The sequence below is a fragment of the Macrotis lagotis genome, chromosome 1 (assembly GCF_037893015.1).
Source record: "Macrotis lagotis isolate mMagLag1 chromosome 1, bilby.v1.9.chrom.fasta, whole genome shotgun sequence".
Taxonomy (NCBI): domain Eukaryota; kingdom Metazoa; phylum Chordata; class Mammalia; order Peramelemorphia; family Peramelidae; genus Macrotis; species Macrotis lagotis.
In genome coordinates this window covers 867,604,783-867,610,896 of record NC_133658.1, presented here as the reverse complement: position 1 = coordinate 867,610,896, position 6,114 = coordinate 867,604,783, and positions in this window count along the sequence as shown.

The following is a 6,114-nucleotide window of genomic DNA, read 5'->3' as shown; positions in this document are numbered from 1 at the left end:
CAACCTCCTGGTTTTGCAAGTGATGAAACTGAGGCAGAGAGGAGGAGCCCAAAGACATAGAGGAAGGAATAGCACAGCTGGGAGTCAAACCCAGAATCTTAAACTTAAAATTAAAAAATAATTCCCTACTGTTCCATATTTGTAGACCCACATGCTCACATAATCGTGAGGTGGACATAGCACTATCCTTAAAGCAAGAAAGACTTGGGTTCAAATCCTACCTCAGACCACTAGTTAAGTGACTAAGTAACTGAAATTTTTTCAGCCCTTTTCTCTCATCAATAAAATGGCAATAATCCCTGTAAGCAATTAATGCAGAAGGTTGCTGTGAGGGTAATGATAATAATAGCTAGCATTTACATAGAACTTGAAGTATATATTTCAGTTGATGCTCACTACTACTATGAGAGGTAGGCACTATTATTCTCTCCATTTTACACATGAGGAAACTGAATCTGACAGAGTTTAAGTGACCTGCTCAGGGTATCTTAAACTTGTGTCTGAGGCCACATTTGAACTTGGTTCTACCTTATTGGTCTCTGTGTTTCTTGGTATCACCTAAGTTACATGTAGTTTTATATTTACACATTATTATATAGATATAGATGTGCATACATATAGAAACAACAGAAATGTCAATCATTAGCTTTATTATGATGGTTATTTAGTCTTTGTTTTTGTGAAGAGTTCAGAACTTTTCAAATTGTGACTTCATCTTTAATTATGTATTAAGTCTATCTAAGTAGACTAGATATTACCATTACCATTCCCTTCATGGGAAAGCTGAGATCCCAAGAAATTCACAGGCTCCTGAATTTAAAGTTAGTGTCCATAAAACTCTAAGTATCTCTTTGTGTTGAGACACAGGTTGCTGGGTCTGGAGCCCATGGAATTAGGAGGAGTCACCTCTGCCCAAAATTCTATGGGCAACTTCAGGTAGACTTAAAGGTCACTGTCCAACTCTCTTATTTGACACATAAGGTGACGCCCCCTTCCCTCAAGGGTAAGATTATAAAGTGAATAAGTGATAGGATTGACACTAAACTCAGGACTCCAAATCCAACAATCTTTCTATTACTGACTTAATTGAATGGAGCCCAAGTCACCTATAGGGTTATGCTTGATCAGAATCAAAGCAATATCAGTCTGAACCCTTGCTCTTCCCACCTGATCTGCTCCCACTGATCTATGGAACCCAGACCTATGTCTCAGTACATATGTACATATAGGCCCACAGCCATTTAAAAATAACCTTTTGTCCTTGTTTTTAGATCTTTTTTTTATGTTTTTGTAAGGCAAACGGGGTTAAGTGGCTTGCCCAAGGCCACTCAGCTAGGTAACTATTAAGTGAGACAGAATTTGAACCCAGGTACTCCTGACTCCAGGGCCAGTGCTTTATCCACTATGCCACCTAGCTACCCCTCCTTGTTTTTAGATCAAGAAAATGCATTTCTGTAAACCATTTGTTTCCCAGAAGATGGAAAGAAAGAAGTGTATAATAAGAACAAAAAGAGAGCCAAGATGACCAAAAACAGGGCTAGACTCAAGCTGACCTCTCCCCAAATTCCCCTCTAAGCAATTGAAAATAATGTTTCACAACAAAATGTGGAGTGGCAGAGCCAACCAAAGATCAGAGGGAGAGATTTTTCCAGCCTAAGACAGCTTAGGAAGTCCACAGGAGATGTTTATAGCACTGGGGTGGGGACAGACTAAGAAAGCCGCAGGATCCAGAGGGTACAATAGAAATGAAAAAATCTACCTCCTGAAAGAGATTCCAAGATGAAAGTTCCTATGAATATTATAATCAAATTCCAGAGTTCCCAAGTCAAGGAAAAATATTACTAGTAGTCAGAAAGTAGCAATTCAAATATCATAGAATGTGCGTGTGTTGGGGGGTGGTGGTGGTGGTGGAATGGCTATTTAATAAAACAGAGGACCTTCAAGTATACCTGCTGAAAGGACCGGAACTGAATAGAAAATCTGACATTCAAACAGAAGATTCAGGAGAAATATAAAAAGGTAAACATAAGTAAGTAAACATAAGTGACTCAATGGAGTTAAACTGTTTATATTCCTGTATGGAATGAAGATACATTAACTCCTAAGAACTATATTATTATTAGGGTAGTTAGAAGGAGTCTGCATAGACAGGGAGCAAGTTGTGAGTTGATTATGTTGGGATGATCTCCAAAACAAGAATGTAAGGGTGAGAAAGAAAGATGTACTGGGCAAAGGAAGAAGGAAGAGGTAAAATAGGGCAGATAGAGGAGGCATATAAAGAAGACTTTTCATAGTAAAGGGGAAAAATAGGAGGTGGTGGCAAATGCTTGAACCTCTCATTGGAATTGGTTCAAAGAAGAAGGAAAATATGTATACACAAACACTCAATTGGGTATAAAAATCCATTTTACTCAGTAGGGAGATAGAAGAGGAAAGAGATGAAAGAGTGGGGAAATAAAGCAGATTGGGGGGGAGGCAGTGGTCAGAAGCAAAACAAACTTTTGAGGGGGCAGGATAAAAAGAGAGAGAGCAAGATAAAAAGAGGAAAATGGGATGGAATGATCATAACTGTGGATGTAAATGGGATGCATTAACTCATAGAACAGAATCAGATAGCAGAATGGATTGTAACCAGAATCCAAGAACATGTTTTATGTAAAAGACATGCTTGGGACAGAAAGATACACACAGAGTTGAATTGATGGGTTTGACATGGCCTATTATATATTTCAGCTGAAATGAAGAAAGAAGGTTTAGCAATCATGATCTCAGACAAATTGAAAGCTTTTTAGATCTAATTGAAAGAGATGATGCCCTTTTCACCTTCCAGTATCCTGCTGAACCCTGGTCAGCTGGCCTGGCCAATTCAATCAGCAATCCACATGATCTCTTAAACTCTTTCTAATTTTTCTATCTCTTTCTTAATATTCTGTAAATGCCTTTAATAAATCTCTATTTGGGGGGCGGAGCCAAGATGGCAACAGGAGAGGATCATCTCTTAGGTGCTCTCTTTGATATTTCCAAACTTATAAAATAAAGACTCTAATTGAATTTTCAAGAGACAGAACCCACAGAGGGATCCAGTGAGGCAATTCTCCAGCCCAAAGTAACCTGGAAAAGAGCAGAAAGGCTCTGCTCCACTGGGTGGAGGGGTGGCCTGCCAGAGTGAAGGACCTTCAGCCTTCCAGAGGTAGCCCCAGGGCACTGGGAGCCATGGCTCATGGCAGCAGGGGCAGTTTCCTAACCTACACCCTGGGGAGCATCAGGCACAAATTGGGGGGATCAGCTGGGGGACCTCTGCCAGAGCAAGCATGAAGCCTAGCCCTCAGGGCACTCAGCAAGCACCGTGGCCGTGGCAGCCCAGATCCAGGAACCAGAAGCAGGCAGAGTGGGAAGCAGGAGCCCCCAGGTTTGAGTGCTCAGTCTAGGGAGGGGAGCAGAGAGAGACTGCCAAGCTCTGTCCTCTGTCCCTGGAACAGGACTCTGGGGCTCTGACCACATTCAGATCCTGATTGCTGTCTAGGTCCCTCATAGAACAGCAGACACCCCCCACCTCAGCCCTGTGGCAGAGGGGGGTGCATATGGTCATTCACAGACCAGGAGGGAAGTCAGAGTTTCACACACTGAGATCCTTGGGGGGGGGTGTCCCAATAATACTTAAAAGCTCAGGAAGTACCCCCAAACCAGGCACAAGCTGGAGAAATGAGTAAGCAGAGAAAAAAGAGGAACATCATTGAGAAATATATTGTCTATGATCCCAAGAAGGATCAAAATACTCAGTCTGAAGATGAGGAAGTACAAGCTCCTGCATCTAAAGACACCAAGAAAAAACAGAAATTGGGCTCAGGCTATGACAGAGATCAAAAAAGACTTTGAAAATCAAGTGAGGGAGATAGAAGAAAAATTAGGAAAAGAAATGAGAGAGATGCAGGAAAAAACATGAAAAAGAGGTCAGCAGCTTAGTCAAGGAGATCCAAAAAAATGCTGAAGAAAATAACATGTTAAAAACCAGCATATAAGTCAAATGGATAAAACAGTTCAAAAAGTTATTGAGGGGCGGCTAGGTGGCACAGTGGATAAAGTACTGGCCTTGGAGTCAGTAGTACCTGGGTTCAAATCCGGTCTCAGACACTTAATAATTACCTAGCTGTGTGGCCTTGGGCAAGCCACTTAACCCCATTTGCCTTGCAAAAACCTAAAAAAAAGTTATTGAGAAGAATGCTTTAAAAATCAGAATCGGCCAGATGGAAAAAGAAATAAGAAAGCTCTCTGAAGAAAACAAATCCTTCATATGTAGAATAGAATTGAGGGAAGCTGCTAATTTTATGAAAAATAAAGATACAATACTTCAAAACCAAAAGAATGAAAAATTAGAAGAAAATGTGAAACATCTCATTGAAAAAACAACTGATATGGAAAACAGATTCAGAAAAGATAATTTAAAAATTATTGGAATACTTGAAAGTCATGATCAGGAAAAGAGCCTTGAATCATTTTCAAAGAATTACTACAGGAAAATTTCCCTGATATCCTAGAAGCAGAGGGCAAAATAGAAATTGAGAGAATTCACCGATCTCCCTGAGAAAGAGATCCCCAAAAAAACCAACCCCCAGGAATATTATAGCCAAGTTCCAGAACTCCCAAGTCAAAGAGAAAATATTACAAGCAGCCAGAAGGACACAATTCAAATATTGTGGAGCTGCAGTCAGGATCACACAGGACTTAGCAGCAATTACATTAAAAGCTCGTAGGGCTTGGAAGATAATATACCAGAAGGCAAAAGAGCTTGGAATGCAACCGAGAATCAACTACCCAGCAAGGCTGAATGTTCTCTTCTAGGGAAAAAGATGGACTTTCAATGAACCAGGGGAATTTCAAATGTTCCTTTTGGAATGGTCAGAGCTGAACAGAAAGTTTGATCTTCAAATACAGGACTCAGGTGAAGCATGGAGAGTGGAAGAGAAGGGTAAAATATGAGGGACTTAATGATGATGATGAACTACATGTATTCCTGCATAGAAAAATGTTCCTGATAATACTCATACAAACCTTCTCATTTAATAGAGCAGGTAGAAGGAGCTTTTATAGATAAAGCACAGGAGAGAGCTGAATTTGAAGATAAATCATGGTTTAAAAATGGAGTCAATGGCTAAAAGGGAAATGTAATTGGAAAAAGAAAAAGGAGAGGTAGAATAGGCTAAGATATTTCACATAATAAGATTCTTTTTCATTACAATGAGCTATTTCAAAGATATGGAAGGAGGGAAGGCAAGGGGGAATGAGGGAATCTTCCCTCTCATCAGAGGTGGCTAGGAGAGGAAACAACATATATACTCAATGGGGTATAGACATCTGGAGTAAGAAGGAGAGAAGGGGGACGGGGGAAGGGGGGGATGTGAGTGATGGAGGAGAGGATGGACCATGGGGGGAGAGTGGTCAGATATAACACATTTTCTTTTTTACTTCCTGCAGGGGCCTGGGATTGGATGGCCTGTCCAGGACCATAGGACTGGGTGGATGCTGGGCCTAAGGGGTAGTATGTGGGCTCAGGTCCTCTTGGCCCCAGGGCTTGGGATCTGTCTGCTGTGCCACTCAGCTACCCTACAGCACATTTAAGAAGAGGGACAGAGTGAAATGAGAGAGAAAATATAGTATATGGTAGTGGGGAAGTACGAATGGAGAGAGTTGAAATCAGCAATGGCAACAGTGGAAAAATATGGAAGTAGCTTTTGTGATGGACTTATCATAAAGAATGTGATTCACCCACAACAGAGCTGGTGGTTTTGGAACACAGACTGAATCACATTATTATTATTATTATTATTATTATTATTATTATTATTATTTTGGGGGGTTCCAGGGCAAATGGGGCTGGGTGGCTTGCCTGGAGCTGCACAGCTTGGTGATTGTTGGGTGTTTGAGTCTGAATTTGGACCTGGGTGCTCCTGGCTCCAGGGATGGTGCTCTGTCCTCTGTGCCACCTGGCTACCCCTATTATTAATATTATTATTAATATTATATTATAATACTATTATTAATATTGTATTATTATTATTTTGGATCTTTTTTTGTTTTTGCAGGGCAATGGGGTTGGGGTAGTTTGCCCAGGGTCAC